Raw genomic sequence first — 20,554 nt, 5'->3', positions numbered from 1 at the left:
AATGCACTGCTTCAAAAATAGTACTGATAATAAATAGCTGTTGTTCTATAATGCTACTTTTCATAGTTTGTTAATAATGGGATCTGCTGAAACAAAATTATAGGGCAAAAAAAAGCGTTCCTTTATCTGCTAATGCTCTCTCTGTTAAAAGAAGTTTAAGATTTAAGCCCCAGAATATTTCTCTTGCTAATCATAATCTGAAAGAAAATCCTCTGACTTGAAATCTGCAGCTATTAAAAGAGACATTTTGTCCGCTTTTTGTTCACTCATCAACAAAACAGACTATAAGTATCTGTAGTGTTTCATGACACCCATCTGGCCACCTATACATTTTCAGTTTCATATTTCAGATTTTTTAAGAACTGACAGCTGGGTAAGAATACAATATGGCATGTTCTGCATAAAAGTTCAGATGGAGCCTGAACACATGAACAGCTCAATAAAGATGTTCCTTGAGACTGGACATCAACATACAGTCACATGCAGGCCTCCTCTTGCTACATTACACCTTGATTTGTCATCAGATCACTCTTTTAGCTCTTTTTGATCCACACAAAATAATCAGCCAAGAATTTCTTATTCAACTACTCACAGGCTTTCGAGAAAGCCCAGGGGTATGTGACATTTTTAAAAGTTAGCCCATTTCAGTATGTGTCTAAATAGACATCCCAAGTGCCTAGAATCATACATCCTATTTTTAACAGCTTAACCATCGTATTTCCATGGAATGACTGATTGATTAGATTGTTGTGAGAAGGATGAACCTCTGGCAGAATACCTGGGGGGCTTGATAGTGACATTCTATGGAAAAGAGACGGTTTAGCTTAACAAGAAAAACAAGAAACTCAGGAGATGGTAAAAATGGTTATAAATATAGAAAGAACACACACAGATGAAAATGTTGAAACTTCAAAGTTTTACTTTGAAAAATCAAAGTAAAAAGGCTATAGTGCTATGTTTATGCCAATAAACATAAAGGCATAACCTATTTTCCCAGCTCTATTCACAAAAGAGACATTTGCTGTCATGAAACACTTTTAGTTCCCTCAAGAAACAAGTAACACAAGCTAAATGTAACACAGCTGAAATGCGAACTGACTTCCCAATGTAGATACCCAAGTTTCATACAGGGTGGGGAAAAAAAAAAAAGGGGGGGGGAGAAAAAAAAAGGGAGGCAGAAGGGAGGAATATGATATGATCTTTTCCTAGTTATCTAGAACCTTTAATTTTGAAGGAAGAAAGCTGTGTGAAAAAACTCTTTGATGTCTTTGCCATCATGATTAGAATTTCAAAATGAAGGGAAAAAAACCCAAGTCAAGGAAAATATGTTTATTCTTTCAGATGATAATGTCAGAACACAAATATATCCATTCTACAAAGTGAAAGCAATTCACATATAATACTGTATTATATAACGACTGTCACTAGGTGCTTTTGATGAAGGTATGAAAATCCTGGTCTAAGCTCATGTGCTATAACATCCACCTAAAGGATTGTTCACTCTAATTCCTAAGAAACAAAGGTTAACTTAATTCTTTAACTGCATAATTTTCTTCCTCTTTTTTTCTTTTTTCCTCTTTCTTTCTTTCTTTCTTTCTTTCTTTCTTTCTTTCTTTCTTTCTATTTTTTAAGATCAGTATAAATCTCATTGTTTTTTCTACACAATTGCTAGTATAGTCTTTTATCCTTCTTTTTGGGGAATCTGCAAAAATCATAAGTGAGTGAATTCCAAAGCCTCATTACTTTTAGAATTAAATAATATTCATTACATAGTGGCATTGATTTAAAGAAAAAAGTAAAATTTCAGTCTTTTTGAGTTTACATCCTTTCAGTCACACTAAGGATTAGTGTTGCAGGATGCTTCAAGGATCCCCCTTCCTCCATCCAAATTACTATGAATATTTCCTTTAAGGGCTGGCAATAAGTCAACTTTCTGAGACATTACTACACTCATCTACCACAGCCAGAATGTCCTTATACATTTTAAGTGAATACAGAAAAGACTACAATGGGGAAAAAAAAAAAAAAAGTATAAGAGTATCTTTAATAGACCTTAGCATGACCCAAAGAGATCTAGTTGCTGTAATGTGAAAGTACAGACTTTCATAGACCTCCAAGAGGTCAAATTCACTCCCTCAATAATTCTCATCTTTTAACAATCATTGAACTTTCTTAGACCAAAAAGGAAAATAAAGTCTGGGGGGGGAGGGGGAGAAAGAGAGGAATCACATAGCAGTTAAAGATACATTTAGAACTATACGAACACACGAAGACATCTGAACAACACCACTCTGAGCCAGCTCTGCAATTTGACAAGACTACATCACTCATAAGAAACATATAGTTTGTATCTGAGACAAAATAATCAAAGTGAAGCTACTAGAAGATTTAAAACTTGTTAGAGTACCTAGAATTAGCCATGCATAGGAACCATCTTTTCCAGGTTATAGCTGAAGGAGAGCAACCACTGGAGAATCCAAATACAACAAGAAAAGATACAAGAGGCAGAAAGGCATGCAATTCTCGGAAGTAGAGTTTACAAAATGACAGTACATGGAACTGGGCATAAATCACCAGCCAAGACAATACACATGTTTCACAAAAAGATGAAAGCACTGTAGTGAACTGTATCATTTTGCAAACCCCAGCAGAGCATGCACAGCATGGACAAATCAGACAACAAGAGTGCTATTAGATCAGGGAACTCTTCAAAAACAGCAATATGCAGTGCTGAAGCAGCTCAAAGCATCTACTAAGTTTGGTGCAGGTGAATATAGCTGCATTCATAACCATAAATTAGGACAGAAAGAAAAACACCGAGCACTAGGAAGGAAATCAGCTCACAGGTTTATCTTTCCAAGGGGAGTTCTGCGTCAAATGCTTGAGTAAGAGCATGCATTCTATTCATTAAAGTGCTGAGGAAAAAGCACAAATTACTGGACTCAAAACACATCATGTCATGTTTCTGGTCTTCACAAGAGGTTATTCTCACTGATAGGTAGAACTGATTCCTCAGCTGTGGACAAGTTCAAAGAGTAATTGTTTTCAGGAAAAGAGAGACTGTCAATAAAGCACAGAATAAAGCAAATAGGATCCAGATTTCTGTCACTAGGAAAATTCTTCTGACCTTAAGGAAGAGAATAAAAGAGGAGTTGGATTCATTCATTTCTCTGGGAATCACACAGCAAGGAGTTTAAAAAAAAAAAAAAAAAAAAAAAAAAAAAAGCTGTTACACTGCTACGGCAGTCTAGTTAAAGCAAAGCAAAGCAAGCAAAAAAGACAAAACACGGATGCCTGGGTTTCTACATGTGCTAAAGATAATAAAATAAATATGTGAAAAGACTTTCCACTACCTATGAGGAAAAAAATTCTGGAAGAATTTACCCAGGCCAAATATTGTTCTAAGGTTCATTTAACAGTAGGTTTCTGGACAAAGCTAGAGGAAAAGTTTGCATTTGTGTACTTCAAACATCTTTTCTGGGGAACTGTTTCTTCCAACAAGGCCCAAGGTAATTCACAGGAAAACATAATCACTTTTAAAATTGCAGCTAGCTGGCCAGGAGCTAGCTGGTCTCATCGAGAGGGCTTTCAACTAGATTCGAGGGGGGAGAGAGGTATCAATGGGGCGGCAGACAAGATGGTAGCTGATGGCCTGTTACACCACCCACAGCAATCTAGTGCCATGGCCTGTGAAGAGTCCTCTAGGACTGAAGAGGCCAGAGGGCAAAATGTGAGAACTTCTGGAAGCCCACACAGTCAGGCTGCAGCTGCCCCAACAAGGAGGAGAGGCACATTGGGAGCCCCGCTCAAATGCCTCTACATAAACGCACGCAGCATGGGGAATAAACAAGAGGAATTGGGGATGCATGTGCGGTTACGGGCCATGATCTCATCGAAATTACTGAGAAATGGTGGGACAGCTACCATGGTCGGAATGTGGCCATGGAGGGCTACAGGCTTTTCAGGAGGGACAGGTTGGAAGGTGAGGTGGCGGAGTTGCTCTTTATGTGAGAGAGCAACTGGAATGCATAGAGTTCAGCATAGGAGAGGATGGAACACGAGTAGAGAGCCTGTGGGTGAGGATAAAGGGGCAGGCCAGCAGGGGCGACACGGTGGTGGGAGTTTACTACAGGCCTCCTGACCAGGACGAGGAAGCGGATGAGGCTTCTACAGGCAGCTGCGGGAAGCCTCCCGATCACAGGCCCTGGTCCTCCTGGGGGACTTCAACCAYCCTGATAYCTGCTGGGAAAACCACATAGCCAGGAACAGACAGTCCAGGAGGTTCCTGCAGAACATTGCAGATAACTTCTTGTTACAGGTGGTTGATGAACCAAAAAGGGGAGGGGCGCTGCTAGACCTGATACTAACAAACACAGATGGTCTAGTGGGAAATGTGAGAGTTGGGGGTAGTTGGGGGCAGTCTCGTGTCTGCAGTGACCATGAGATGTTGGAATTCACGATCCTGCGTGGAGGAAGCTGGACGAGAAGTAGGATTGCAGCCCTGCACTTCAAGAGAGCCAACTTTGACCTCTTCAGGGAGCTCCTTGGGGCAGTCCCCTGGGTCAGGGTCCTAGAAGGAAAGGGGGTCCAGGAGAGCTGTCTGATATTCAAGCACCACTTCCTCCAAGCTCAGGATCGGTGCATTCCCACAAGAAAGAAGCCAAGTAAGCGGGACAGAAGACCTATATGGATGGGCAAGGAGCTGCTAGGCAAAATTAATGAGAAAAACAGAGCATACAGCTTGTGGAAGAAGGGACAGGCCACGTGGGAAGAATATAGGTGCATCGCCAGGGAATGCAGATGTGAAATGAGGAAGGCCAAGACTCATGTGGAATTAGAGTTGGCAAGGGATGTCAGGGACAACAGGAAGGGTTTCTATAAATATGTCAGAATAGGAAGACAAGGGAAAATGTTAGCCCACTGCTGAATGGGAAGGGGGCCTTGGTGACCGAGGAGGCCGAGAAGGCAGAGTTACTAAATGCCTTCTTTGCCTCTGTCTTTACTGCTAAGGCCACTCCCAATGAACTGCAGGGCTCAGGTGAGAGAGAGATAAATGGGCTAGAGGAAGACCTTCTGCGGGTTGAGAAGGATTGGGTTAGAGATCACTTAGGCAAACTGGCCACCCAAAAATCTATGGGCCCAGATGGGATGCACCCAAGAGTGCTGAGGAAATTGGCCGAGGTTATTGCTCAGCCTCTCTCCATCATCTTCGAGAGGTCCTGGAAAGCAGGGGAGGTGCCCGAGGACTGGAAGAGAGCCAACGTCACTCCAGTCTTTAAAAAGGGCAAGAGGGAGGAGCCGGACAATTCCAGGCCGTTCAGCCTCACCTCTGTCCCTGGAAAGGTGATGGAGCAACTCATCCTAGAGATCATCTCTAGGCATACGAAGGAGAAGAAGGTGCTGAGGAGTAGTCAGCGTGGATTCACCAAGGAGAAGTCATGTCTGACGAACCTCATAGCCTTCTACGATGGGACAACTGGCCAGCTGGATGAGAGGAGAGCTGTGGATGTTGTCTACCTTGACTTCAGCAAGGCTTTTGACACCATCTCCCATGATATCCTCATATGGAAGCTCCGGGAGAGTGGTCTGGACGAGGGCACAGTGAGGTGGATCAAGAACTGGCTGGATGGCAGAGCTCAGAGGGTGGTAATAAATGGGGCTGAGTCCAGTTGGAGGCCAGTGGCCAGTGGTGTCCCCCCCGGGTCAGTACTGGGCCTGGTGCTGTTCAACCGGTCCATCAATGACCTGGATGAGGCACAGAATGCACCCTGCGCAAGTTTGCAGATGACACCAAGCTGGGTGGAGTGGCCGACACTCCGGAGGGCTGTGCTGCCATTCAGAGGGATCTGGACAGGCTGGAGAGTTGAGCAGAGAGGAACCTCATGAGGTTCAATAAGGACAAGTGCAGGGTCCTGCACCTGGGGAGAAAAAACGTCAGGCACCAGGACAGATTAGGGCTTGACCTGCTGGAAAGCAGCTCCACGGAGAGGGACCTGGGAGTCCTGGTTGACACCAAGTTAACCATGAGGCAGCAGCGTGCCCGTGTGGCCAAGAAGGCCAATGGGATCCTGGCTGCATCAGGGGGATGTTGCCAACAGGTCAAGGGAGGGGATCTTGCCCATCTGCTCAGCTCTGGTGACACCGCACCTGGAATATTGTGTACAGTTCTGGGCTTCCTAGGACAAGAGGGACGTGGAGCTTCTAGAGAGGGTCCAGTGAAGGGCAACCAAGATGATTAAGGGAATGGAACATCTCTCGTATGAGGAGAGACTGAGTGAGCTGGGCCTGTTTAGCTTGGAGAAGAGAAGGCTGAGAGGGGACATGATTAACATGTATAAATACATGAAGGGGGAATGCAGGGAGGAAGGGGCCAAACTCTTCTCATTGGTGGCCAGTGACAGCACAAGGGGAATGGAGTGTAAGCTGCAGCATAGGCAGTTCCATCTCCATGTAAGGAGGATCTTCTTTCCTGTGAGGGGGACAAAGCCCTGGCACAGGCTGCCCAGGGAGGTTGTGGAGTCTCCTTCTCTGGAGGTCTTCCAAACCTGCCTGGATTCCACCCTGTGCCACATGGTCTAGGTGTCCCTGTTGGAGCAAGAAGGTTGGACTAGATGATCTCTACAGGTCCTTTCCAACCGTAAACAGTCTATAAGGAAAAAAAAAAATCTGTGAGAAAAATAAAATTTTATAGAATGCAGTAGAGTTGACTGAAATTCCATTTTAATGAGGAAAGAAAAACAGTAGATGTTCATGACTAGACACACTGAGTTTTTCTGAAAAATGCTCGAGCTCTGGGACTTAAAAAAAAAGAAAAACAAAACCCAAAACAGCAAGATTATGAATTCCACATATATCAGGTGTTTTTTAACACAAATCAGTCAGTTAACCTAACCAGTTAGTTACAACAAAGCTAGTACAACAAATACGTTGAAGAACATCCACTACAACATGGCCCTTACCACCACTCCTCCACTAAACGACAAACGATAGGGTTAAAAAGAGAACAAAAAATGGTAAAAGAGACAACAATTAAAAAAAAAAATACACAATGCCAGTGAGGACCTTGTCTCAAATCCTGTTACGACGCCATATAAATGTAACAAATAGTGTGCACAGGCATACACATTACAAAGCTTTTGAAGCAAAACAAACACAAAAACACAAAAAAAAACCACTATGAATTCAGTATGTACAAACAACAGAAAATAAAACAGAAAATAGCCCTTTCTAAAGATTTGCAAACTGTTTTGATGTTTTACTTGTGGGAGACAAATATTAAACCAAAACTGCTGCTTTTTGCCATCGCCAGAAAGCCTAAACTTGACCTGCCAAACCTGGTAACGGATCAGTAGCTAGCACTTCAAGCAATCTTTGCTCTTGTAGAAACTGAGAGTTAGTGGAAAGCTGTGTCCAAATATTAAATTGCCAAAATATTAAATTGCCCCTTAGCAGAAAAGGTTCCAGACACTGTCAATATTTTGCCTCAGCAAATTACTGACTATCTCCTGGAAGCCGCTGAAGTCACCTGGCAACAACTGATTCGGAGAACGGCAAGCAAAAATCTAATACCTGCCTAGAGAGCTGAGATAAATGAAGACACATAATGAGATGCAAAGGCAAATCAAAAATCTCAGTGTGAGATAAGATCTCAGGGGCTAGCAGTACTTCTTACAAACGATCTGTCTACCTGACAGGCAAAGTTTCATCCCAGGCAGAGGTGATGTTGTAAGAGATAGCCCAAGGAAACGAGGAGGCTCTGTGGGAAAAGGAAAGCAGCTGCCAGCGCTGTGGGAAAGGAAAGCCTACCTTCCTTTCCTACAATTCAGAGGCAGAAGTCTCTCCTTTTTCAGGCCATAGGGACTCATGTGGTACCAAACACTGCTGAAGTAGGGTCTCCTCAGGGGATGGTGCAGCAGGCGGTGGGCTCTGCTCCTGCACAAACATCGGCAACCCTTACAAGTCTCCACTGCGTTATCACCTTCATGGACACCAACTGTATAGAATAAACAGCACATTTTCAACTTGTCAGCAAGGTAGTAACTGCATCAAATGGTGAGAGCTTGAGCCTTGAGACGGCCACAGTGAGCAGACAAAGAATCACACAATAATAAAGGTGAGGACAGAGAAGGAGATAGGCCTGTGGGCAAAGCAGGGTTTAAGAGAGCAGCAAGAGGAAAATCAGGGTCAAGAGCAAATGGAATGGGAAGGTAAAAGGGAAGGGAGGAAGGGAGGAAGGAAAGACTGGTAGTAGGAAGCCCTGAGACAAAAAGGTAGGCACAAAACTAACTAAAAATATAAACAAGATCAAAGGAAAAAGGCAAGAATAGTCAGAAGGGAGAGGAAGGGGAAGGAGAAAGAGTAAAAGCAGAAGCTGCAGAAGGCCTGAAGCTTGCAGAGGACCTTCCTCTCCTGAGGCCGCAGCTGATGGCTAGGGCACATCTGTGTGCTCGGGTAGCACAGAGGACCTCTCTCCTGCTATCAGCACACTCATACCTGAGTGCCACAAGTTTCATATTTTGTAATTCTTAATTACAAACAGTGCCATTCAGCACTCACACGAGAAGCTCTCTTGTATGGTTTCAGAGGTCCTTATTCAGGAATTAGCCAGCTCTTCAGCATTTGACCTTGAAACCTTAGCAGTCTTGTGTGTAATCCATTTTGGATGTTATATATACACAACAAGAGAGACAGAGAAAGATGTAATTATTTGACTCTCCATTAAAATGCAGCCACTTCTGGGGTGAACTTGACTTTAACCTTTGTATTAAATTTGCCAGATGCTTTCTAGAGTGATTCATCATTTTCACACATCAAGTGCACCTTAATTCCTTTGTTTTAACACTCTGAAATGCAGCCTGTTCACTCTGTTTATCCAGAGGTCAGAGGAAATGTGAACATCTGAAATCTTGTTACTATGTCTAAAAGGTAAGACAATCTCAGTCCTACTTCAGTTCACAGTCTCCTTCTGTAATAAAACACTTTTCATCTTGCCAGGGTACAGCAGTTTTTTAATTGTGATTAGAGACTCTGAGTGGATAAAGTTTCATTTCATTTAAAAGTTAGTGTGATTCATGCTCAGCATTCATGCTTGCCTTTCTGAAGGCAAAAGACGTTGCTTTGTACCTTTTCTCTATCCATTCTCCAAAAGACTTGATCAACCTCTGTAAATAATACATTGGCATTAATTTCAGTACTCATGGCCAGAGGCAAGATTGCAGAGTGTCTGCTAATGAAAATAATTGGGAAGAAACAGAGGACAAAATAAAGAGACAGTGAAAAATATCAAATTTTTAAAAACCCTTTAAATTACAGATCACTTTGCCTAACTGTTCTCTCTTCATTTGCTATAGAAAAAGCCATCTCACTCTTAATTAGAATGGAATAAATTATTCATAACAAATAACTTACTAATCAATTTTTACTTTTTGGCGTTTGTGAACTGACATCAAAATTCTCAAGCATGTTTGATATTCAAAATAAGAGCAGGACCAGTGATTTCACTGAGTTCAGAAACCCACCCTTTTATGCCATGCAGGCTATATTTCTAGTCCACAACTGGGTGATTTCTGTCACTGAAAAAAAGGAATCTGATTTTTTTTATTTTTACTACCTCATTCAAATGTAGCATTGAGAGTGCTATTGTATCAGCAAGACAAACATCCATACTTAAAAGTTTCTTCTCAGTTCTGAGGAACACTTAAAAACTCAGTGATGCCACAATCAAAATTTGTTTATACAGTCAGTGCATACAGTGCCTCATTCCACTCGCTATCCAAGACCTTATCAGGAGCTGAGAGATCCAGCATCTCCTCTCATCTACCTTGTCTTTTCTCTTCAGCACCTCTCTTGTCCTACTTCCAGGAAATGTGCCAGCATTTCTCCTCTGCCTTCTCCCAGGCTTACCAATGAATTTTCTGGTACCTAAACAATTTTCTTCTTCTATCCATCTTCTGTATCTCTGGTCCCTAAATAAATTCTCTCCACAGCAGCCCTAATCAGTCCTTTAGCCCATCACTTACTCAGCCTCCAGTGCCTCCTATATCTTTACCAGGTCTGCAGCTCAATATCTTCTCTATTCAAGTACATGCTTAAGTAATAATTTTTACCACAAATAATACAGACAAAAGCATTTGACAAAATTGGCCAAACTGTTAAACAAAACTTATTCCATTAGAGATACCAAGATGCACTCCAACACAACATTGCAGTTTAAATTCAGCTGGCACCTATCAAGGGAATGGATTACATGCCCTGGGACCAAATAAATACAGGAAGCATTCAATATATTCTCACATGCTTTGGCATTTGGGCATTACATTAACTGGCCTCAGGTATATGCAGACAAAGACTTGTGTGTCCTGCAGCCATGGGAATAATTTGCTGAGCTGTAGGCCAATAAAACAAGAATTATCTGATGCCACAGACAGTGACAAGAAGTCACTTGCTGTTACCATTTTTTGGCTAAGGAATTATAATCCATTTAGCAGTCCTGTTTATCCTTTTGTAATCCTCTGTCAAGGACTCAAAATTTCTGAATAGCAGAAATAAAAGATGGTCCTTTTAAAGAGAGCTTCCTCAGAAAGAATATGTGTTGCAGAATGAACACTTTGAGCATTCTTATCCTGTTCATTAAAAATCAGCTTTCTATGAATGACATAGAAAACTTGTTGAGGTCAATGTTAAAAAATGGTATATTTTCAGCCTGAACTGCCATTAGAGCAGTGCGTGCCTTATTATTTGGTTCTACATTTTGAGCTTACGAAGAAAGGAGGCAGCAATTCTTAAACCAAAGGGAGTTTGGCCGATTAAATATTACTGGCTCTTCTCCTTGCTTCTACCTTTGGAAAACTTATAAAATTGCACTCCTGATATTATTTTTCATATAACCAATTACTGCAATCCCTGCAGAGGTGCCATTAATCAGAAAGAGGGTGGTCTACACAACTGTGAATAGAATGAAAGGAGGTCTAATGCAACCTCTCTGCTACATTAGCTTTTTAAAGACTTTGAGAACTCCTGGCATGAAGGGAATTTGGCAAGTACTAGGTAACACTAGCTAGTGATAAAGAGAATGAAACACTACAAAGATCAAGTAAAGTAAAAATATATACTCACATTCTATTTTTGTATTTTACCACTATATTATTAGAGCTGAACCATATAAAGACTTGAAAAGGATTTTAAAAAAATATATGAATAAACCTGTACACATATTTGGCTAAATCTCATCCACACGTAACAACCTCTTCAGGTTTGGGGAAGTAACCTACATACTTGACCAATTTCCTCTGAAGACCTTCACATCATACTCCATTTGCCAAGATTCAGAGTTTATTCTAGTTCTATACATCAGATCTAGTTGGCTTCAGTTTTGTCTTCTTTGGAAATAACAGTGATCAATAGTCTGTTGAATGACTGGCAAACAGTATGGATTTGTTGGCTATTTGCAATCCTGCAACTATCTTTAAATATGAAGAGATCTGGGAGCTACTCATCCAGAGGAAAATTGCTCTTGTATTAATTAAAAAAAAAAAATACAGATGAGGTGTGGACTGGAAGAAAACTTCCACAGATTCCAAATTATATTATTGCTTTACCAATATGTGTGCATTCTTGTGTAAAACAGGCAATGATTTTTAGGTGGATTTATTCAATTTCTAACCAGTAAAATCATAGCTAGATGGAAAGCATTGGGGAAATATAGACAATAAGGTGGGAACCCACATGTTTAACTAAACTTAATCTCTATATTCTTGAATTTTTTCAACACTATTTCTTATTTATAGGTTGACTTTCATTAGGTTTATGATTCCTGTCACTGGGAAGGTGCTCTGTATTAATTATATTCCCACTAGGAACAGGGGATTGCATAAGACATCTGCACTTGCACCAACTGCAAAAACTTTTAAGTTCCAGATAATCAAGAAGCTTATATAAATTTGGTATAGCGCCATTAAAAATTAATGTATTATATTGCCATCATGCAGTTAGTTATAATAACTGAGTGTTACTATCTGGAAAGCATAAGCATATATTCCTTAATTATTACTGTGAGGTCCACAAACAAAGAGACAGGCTGTTATTAGCTATTTTATTAGTGCATAAGATGTATAAAGCTGTTACAGAGATATAAATAGTCTAAAAACCTGCAGATTAACTCCAATATTAAGCCACAAACTTAATGTCTTTTTACATCATCAAGAACATTTGAAAGAAAGAATAAAACTTTCCTGAAACTATTTTGGCAGTGAACCAAGCTCTCAGTGACTTCTGAATTCACTTGCAGTTTCAACGGAGCCAATCAACCAGAAGTCCAGAAAAGAGAAGAAAAAAAAAAAAAGCATTTTTGTTTAATTACTTTTAAAACTATTGACCCAGACAAAACTACATGCACTGGACTACAGTTTTCTGGTTTATGCTTTTTGTAGATACTTAAAGTGCTTACACAAGTATTTACAAAATAATGATAAACTGTAAGATGTCAGTCAGTTTGAGGGTTATTTAGCTATAAGAGCCTCAAGGCAGAAGTAAAGGTCAATTTTGGCACACTTTTTGGAAGCAACACAAGTATTAAATTCAGTTTTGGCACTCAAATCTTTAGTTACCATCAATATTAAAGCACAGAAGTTCATTCTATTTCTTCACAAAACCTGAAAAATTATGCCAGTCAAAAATAAAGCTGTTAAATTTCTTGTTACTGCCATGAAATGTGTACATTCATATCATACTAATTCTCTGATGCTACCTGATTTTCCTCTTTGGTAAAAAGATTTTTCGCACCAACCCAAAAGCCATTTGGCTAAGTAGCAGTGAATTAACAGTGAGAAATAACAGTATTAATTCTCAGCATATCATTTCACCAGAATAATGCATTTGAGGCTGCTGAATCTTTTTTTTTTTCTCTGCTCTTTTTTTTTTTTTTTTTTTTTATAAAGTCCTCTGCATTTTTAACTTTTCCATTATAATGGAAATCTTTATGAACACATTTCTGAATCAGAGAAGCTGAAGGCTCCCTAGAAAGGCCTATCACTAGCATTTGACTTTTTTTTCAACTTCAGTATGTATCTCTCAGTATTTCCTATTTTCTTTATCCAAGAAACCAGCAAGAATGATTTCATTTGGATTACTGGCCATAATTCTAGTGTTACATGCAAGTACAGCAGGACCTAATTCTATCATGAGGCCAAAATCAAACATGCATAGTAGTAACACAAGAAGTGTCTTTTGGATCTCACTACCTAGCATTCTAAACAGGAAGGAACATGATAGCAGTTCAACTTAAGGTCTCCATCTTCTCTTACAAAAAAGTGATTTCCTTGCGTGTATGATATACCACAGTTGCAGCAATCCTCCTCTGCATCCCCATTTGCTCCTTTTCAGCACATCAAACTTACTGCTGTCAAAAGCATACTATTTTCTTGCCACACTTACACTGAGTTAGTTCCTCTTTTGCAGCCAAATCCCAATTTCTCTTAGCAGGAAAGTTCTAACTTTTTGTCCTCACTTTTAAGGTTTGTCACAACTCTGCTTCTTCCCACTTACAGTTCAGTTCTCATGTCCTCCTACACTCCTAATGAGATGACTGTACTTTTTACAAGTTTCTCCATTTACTGTGCCCTTTCCCTTTTCTCCCTTCCCACACTGTAAGAACATAACACCAGACCAGGAAAAAAAAGGTCTATCTAATCCAATATCCAATTTCTGATACTCTCAATAAAGAGCAGCCTCAGGAAGGGCAAAAAATAGCACATTGATATATGATTCCTCTTTCACACACTCTCCCCATTTTTAGCTATTGTCACTTTGGGATTTCCTGATTCAGGCAGAGTTTCTATTTCACATCCTATATGTATTTTTCTTCCAAATATTTGTCCAGTCTCCCTGAAGAATCATATAAATGTCTAGCATCCATAACCTTCTTTTGCCTCTACGTTCCACTCATTTACTGTCTGCTGCTTAAGGAAACACCTCCTGTTTTTTTTAATACCTGGTTCCTACTACCTTCATTTGGTGCATGCAATTACATTTGGAAGAGAAAATAAGCAAGTAATTTTTAACTATCCTCTCCACATTATTCATAATTTTGTAGACTTCTAGTTTCTCTCTCTTAAGTCATCTTCTTTCCAGACTCTTCCAGCATTAACTCTTCTTACAAGCAGCCTTACTTTTGATCTTTCTGGTCCTTCTCAGAAGCTGTTCATGTTCTACTATATCTACTGCAAGATGACAGAACCAGAACTGTGCACAGGCATTTGCCCATTCTCAAAACCAACCAAGAGCTGGGGGACAGCACAAGGACAGAATTTGCACAACACACAACTATTTGGTGCAGGGCCAGAAGCTAAGCCCAAACTTCTTGAAAGTCGAAAAATACACTATAACAACGCCCCATGAATTCTTGATTTTTTCAACTTCCTTCAGTTTCCTTAACTTTTTTCACCTTACTCTACATTTACTCTTACATTCACTCTTACTCTTTTCTCCTGCAATCCTTGTCCCAAGAAGCTAGACTCTTCTCCATCGTCTTCATCATTCAGGTCCTCAGATTTCTGCTGAAATCAGATTTTGACCTGAGAGCTCTTCTAGGTGAGGAGTTTCCAGCTTTTCCCATAGCATGAACTTTGGCAAGATTAAATCATCAGGAACATGGGTGTGTATGCTGTTTGATATATACGGCACAGAGCACACCTTTGGGGACAGTAACAGGAAATTCAGCTGTTACAACTGTTTTACTGAAAGTAATGGTTCCACACTGAGCATTATAACTCTGAGGAAACTTGCAGAGCAGTTCTTTATAGTTTGGCCCAACAGTGGTTATAACATTGGAAACTGATTTACCCTATGGGAATACTGAACTTCATCGCTCTGATTAGTAAAGCTTAATTTACATTTTTGAAGCAGCTAGAGGACTTTTTTTTTTAAATCATTTTTAACAGAGACCTCCTTTAAGTTGATTGTCCTGCTCTGATAGTTTAACTTTGGTAAGAATGTAATTTTTCTGCTGGGTCGCAAATGATTATGTAGATAAAGGAATCATTAAAATAATTTTTTGCTTTGTTAAAATTGACTGAGAAAGTACAGGATTTCCATTTCACCAATTAAGCTCTGAAACTGCTTCTTCAATCTTTCTGAAACCAAAGGGAATTCCCTTTGAAATGAACACTCATGTCACGTGGTTAAAAACTCATAAAAATATGTAAGAGGGAAAAAAATACTGCCCACAGTATCGGATGATAAATACAGAGCTAGAAGAGATAAAAGAGCTAGAAAAAAGGGTGTATTTCAGTTTTGGAGGGCTGAACAAATAGTTTAGTTTGTGCTATGCTTCCTTCTTTTAATTTATGTAAAAGATCACTTCTTGAATAATAAAAAAGTGTCATTAAATAATAAAAAAGTTAAGGAAGTGATACAGCAAAGCACTGACATGGAAATTAGGCATGTTAGCATTTTTATATGCAATTAAACCTCAGGAATATTCTTCTACAGAAAGCATGTTCACAAATGCACTTTTTTTTTCCTCAGGTGAAAAAAAAACATAAAACCAAAATTCATCCAGTTTATATACCCTGCAAAGTCTACTGAAACATGTAGTATGCCAAGGAGACTTGGCATTGATCTCTGTAGCTGAAAGATTAAGACCAGCTGATGCTGGCAGCACCCAACAACCCACTGAGGAGCACTTTCCAGACAAGTTAAACTAGGTATCTCTCCAAACATGGCAGCTTGAAACTAAAATGTGAAAAGACAAAAACCTGGACTCTTTCTTCAGGGAAGTGTAAAGCGTTTTGCCTTTTCTGTAGAAATTCTGTGTAGCTCTGCAATTTATTTACCATTAGCTAGATATTTATGAAGCAATAAAGACAGTGTATAAATACAGTTAAACATATTTTCTTTTGTATTCTTGCATATGCAGGAAAATTTATACCTGACAGGGGATACCAAACAGCGGTTTTTGATGGCTTAATTCTCAGAACCAGTATTAGGTGTAATCTTAGAAGAATTACATTATTGATGCAGTATACTCATATGCTCACCAATAATTAAATTATGTTTGCAGTTAAAAGTAGAGGCTGCCATACTGCCTGAGCGGAGATGGATTTTGATTATTTCAGTAGTCGAAAGCAAAAGAGATCTAAGGGATCTGATAAGACTAGTTGTGTGTCTTATGCCTCTATAGAAGGAAGAGTAAGGTCAATTCCTTTGCAATCTTCAGAATTCCACATATTCTCTACTTTTTTTTCCACATTAAAAGACATACTATAAAATACTCTGACTTGTCTCACTTGCATGTACTGAAAGAGATGTCTGCAAGATCCCCAAGGATAAACCTGAGGTGGAGGAACTATCATACTGCACGGGTCGATGCTCTTTGCTGTACCCTAGCAATAGGCTGCACGTCTCTGTCAAAATTAAAAGTGGAGAGTGAGAAAAGCAATTCCACACTTACTAATCATATTCTGCTGAAACAGTTGGAGTGAGACTGGCAACAGTTTGCCTCTCTATGCAGAATACAGTTCTACACCCTCAAACCCTCCATGCAAATCTAATGTCTCATACATACACACACACACACATACACACACACTCCATAAAGGCACCATGCTCTCTATTCTCCAAACTCTCTTAACTTAAAACTACTTCTTCATGATATTTACATTTTCATTTTACTGCTATTTTTCTCTCTTCCTTTCCCAAATTGGTTCCCACGTGCCCATCTGCTTTGCAGGAAGAGACAGCTGTAAGCCACTAACCCTTGCAAACTCAAAGAGCAGCTGTTCACAAGTGAAGAACTTACTCCTGGGTGTTGAAATAGCAGCGCAGGGTGGGAAAAGGGAAGCAAATAATAGCAGCTGGGTCCCACAAAGCAAAACAACTGTTAAACATTTGTGCCTTAACACCTGTTGAAGGCTGGCAGCTCTCACGTCTGCTCTGCTCCCTTTATTATGTACTACTGAGAAGAGAAAGCAACCAATGATGGTAAAGAAGGAAAAAGAACACGGCTCCCTAGAGAAGGAGAGCTCCTATGTTAAACCCATGTATTCTTTACATTCTTAATTTCCTATGGAGAGCTGCTTTTTCAGTTTAAATAAGCAGTTATCAGTTTATTATGGCAAGACAAACCACTACATCACCATAAGAACCTTATGCTTTGGTTTTCACTTTGGACAATTACGAAAAAAACAGCAGTTTCTCTCTTATCCTTTTCTGCCTTCCATAAACAATCTTGTGATAGGAGAGGCTATAGCTGCCAAGGAGCTTGGATTACTGTGAATACTTGGATTTAATATGCGTTTATGATGTGCAGTCTCTCAGCTCATAATGTATCCGTGCAGGTCTCCTGTTTCTAATTAACAGCTCCAGTATAAATTTATGGTGAATTCTGGAATTTCATGAGTTCGCACAGAGAATGAAGTTACACTGGGGGTGGTACCTGATGTACAAGTTTAATTTTTCAAAATGAAAATGTAAGAATTAAATTACGATGCCGGGGGGAGGGAAAGAAGCTGCTTATCAGAAATGTGATGCTTTTCTGCTTTTCATGCCTTCAGCTCTGTCCCTCAAAATGATTTTAAAGTGATTATAGCTGGTGTAGATTCCAGGAGCTTCCTGGCAATACCTGCAGTAGAATCTGACAGCTGTTCAGCAGGGATACATCCTTAACCCAGATCCCCCAGAAATGAAGAGAAATTCATGAAACAAAGAATGTTAGGAAGACGTCTTGCAGTTCCCTGTGGGGGGGGGAAAAAAAAAAAAAAAGTGACAATAGTCATAAGGAATAAAAAAAAAAAAAAAAAAAGCAATAATAGAGGGAGCTTTTCCAGTTCAATTCAAACACCGCACACAAAGCACATTCTTCAGCACATACTCAATGCATCTCTTGTAACTCAGGATCTAACTTTTATTCCCAGTACTGCAGGCATTGAACCAGCATATACAGTACGTAGTCACCAGGTATTTCACTAAGCTCCATAATAAACCGCAGCTAAGATATTTGTTAGTGTCAAAAGTGTCATGGAATAGTAGATCAACCGATAAAATAATGAAATGCTTAATAGCAAGAAAAGGCCTCGATTTTATTGTTATGCCTGTGATTACATGCCTTAGACACAGTTCTCAGTTTTTAGTAAAGATTGATGGTGAAATATAGAGAAATTAACCTTTTTCCGTGTTTGTGAAGTGGGTCATAAACAAGCTGTTAATATATTCAATAACACATAAAATTAATATATGCCATAAGGACTACACACAAATGTTAATGACACTGAGCAGCATCATTATTATGTCGTTCATCATAGCACTGTTACTACTGCAACAGTAACTATCCCTTCTGTGCTCCACACTCAGGAGAAAGCAGTCAAACAGCACTTAGAAAGAGCATATTCTACTACAATGAAGTAAAATTTAAGATTTTAAGACTACTTTCATCTTGCCTTCATGATCATAGTCTGCTATGTTATATTTTTCCTTCATAAGTAAGAGAATTGTTGTTGAATTAAGGTGCAATTAGAAGAGACCAGAGCCTTCCACTTACCCTTGATTAACTAAAATCTGCAACTAAAAACACAGCTACGTCATATTTTGTTCCCATTTTAACATATGAAGATTACCTTCTCGCCTCCGGCTGTGACTTCTATATGCAATTCAGGTTTTCCCTCAGGGTAGCTTTGTACATGCCTTGTTTACAGGGATCAGCAAAAAACAGACATCCTAATAAGACACACAAGGACATTGAAACTGCAATAAGAAAGCAATAGGCATCTTGGGAATACAATCTCAGGGTAAAATGCTATTATTTTTATCGGTCTTGCAATCTGAAAGTCACATTCAGAACATTATTTATTACATTTTCCTATGGATTTTAACAGCATATGCAAAAAGTGAACGGAAAGGGTTTTAACCTACCAAATCCTTGGTTCAAAGTCTTTTTGCCCTTTAACAGCTGAAAAGAATTTCTGAAACAGAAATCTCCAAAATTCAGAAGTTTGAAGAAAAATGATATGTCACTAACAAGGGCTCTGCAACCTCGGTTTGCATTTCAAAGGAGCCCACTGCTATTTTGGGGCAATCTTCTCTGCATCTCTTTCCTTCTAGCTCTCCCAGGCACACCGAGCTGTGCAGAGAGGGGAGTGCACGAAAAATCGGTGTCTTTGTGATAGCATAATTACCCAATAGACGTCAACCGTTATAACGGTTGCTTAATATTCATTTTCCTGCTAAAGTAGATGGACTAATACAACATCCCACCGAGAAACCAACTTCCACTCTGCTGTGCTTTCTATAATGGTGTTGAAAATAACCCGCGGCCAGATCATCAAGGCTCAGATGCTTACAGTGGGAACTGAAATACCTGCAAATCAATGATCCTCCTGGCTAACTATAAAGGCCTTGTAAACACCATAGGCAGCTGCATTTTTTAACTTATCTTTCCCAAATGCTGACAGTATCACCTCTTCACATATGCAGAAGTGCCTCTGGGCAAGACAGTTCCCTCCTGTTGAAGCTCTTCGACTGAGCATATATGTCTGCTTCACACTTCAAGCAAGTGGAATTGGCACCTCTCTTTAAGGGTGGATTACTTAGAATGGATGTAGATAGTGGCAGTCATTAACATATACTCAGTATTTCTTATTTGCAATGTCTAGACAGCTCCCTGCTCAGAATGCTAAACTGTTTTAAAACAGCATGCTAAAGCTCCCAAATCTCCCCATGCATTGGTTAGGAAGGTCTTTCACTTGAGTATTTCTGAGTTTTGGATTACATTATAAGCAGGAAGCTTCTAATGAGTTAAGCATCAAAGTGATCTATGCCACAAGGCCTAAGGTATTTTCTGAATCTAGCTCATACTCCCACTTCTTTTAACCAAACCATTTGCATCAGTTAAGGAGATTCGGATTATGGGAATGTTTCTAACAAGCATTTCCAGCAGCTGATTATTTTCCAGTGACATGTGGTACTTTCAGAGCAAAACTGTATTTCAGTGAGCTCCCATTGCACATGAAAGAGGAGGGAAATGAGTGAATCATCTGAAGAAAAATAGAAGCTGAATATTAAGTTTGGTCTTTTCTTTACTAGTTTAGTGGACAAAAGAAACACGGACAGCAAAATCTATGGGATGATTTGACAACTTTTTGAGATTAATCCATATAGGTTGGTGTAGTCATACGTTTGGAGCATGAACAAGAAACTTTTGGGTTGCATGTCCTGCATGTAGTTCGGCAGCTACAGAACCTCACTGTCCATACTTGAAGAATACAGATTTTAGCACTACTTACAGTTACTCAGCATTTTGCCATGCTTGCTTGTGCACTACCAGAATATCACTGCATTTTACATTTGAAAGCAGTCAGACTTCAGCCTTGTTCCTGAGAATACATTTGAGAGAAGCCCCAATAACCTATTAACGTATCATCTGTCATGGCTTATTTCTATTAAAGAATGCTTCATTACTTTGCATTAGAAGAAACAAAAAGCTTCAAACAAAACCAAAAAAGCTTCAAATAGCTTGAAGCTGCTCTAATACAGATCCTTCCTATATGAAATGTTGCACCTACTG

General features: G+C 39.6%; 1 long non-coding RNA gene across 1 annotated transcript; it reads right to left on the bottom strand.

The window, feature by feature from the left end:
- Positions 1–17,693: 17,693 nt before the first annotated feature.
- LOC112951393 lies at positions 17,694–18,946 on the bottom strand. The gene is made up of 3 exons (XR_003250187.1): positions 18,904–18,946; positions 18,609–18,708; positions 17,694–17,729 (listed from the first exon to the last, which is right to left on the bottom strand). It is a non-coding gene; the product is annotated as an uncharacterized LOC112951393 (long non-coding RNA).
- Between the last annotated feature and the right edge of the window lie 1,608 nt (positions 18,947–20,554).

Source organism: Nothoprocta perdicaria, unplaced genomic scaffold, assembly GCF_003342845.1.
Source record: "Nothoprocta perdicaria isolate Ctin4 unplaced genomic scaffold, notPer1 scaffold_35, whole genome shotgun sequence".
Classification (NCBI taxonomy): domain Eukaryota; kingdom Metazoa; phylum Chordata; class Aves; order Tinamiformes; family Tinamidae; genus Nothoprocta; species Nothoprocta perdicaria.
The sequence above is the reverse complement of the archived record's forward strand: the minus strand, read 5'-3'. Positions and strand labels throughout refer to the sequence as shown.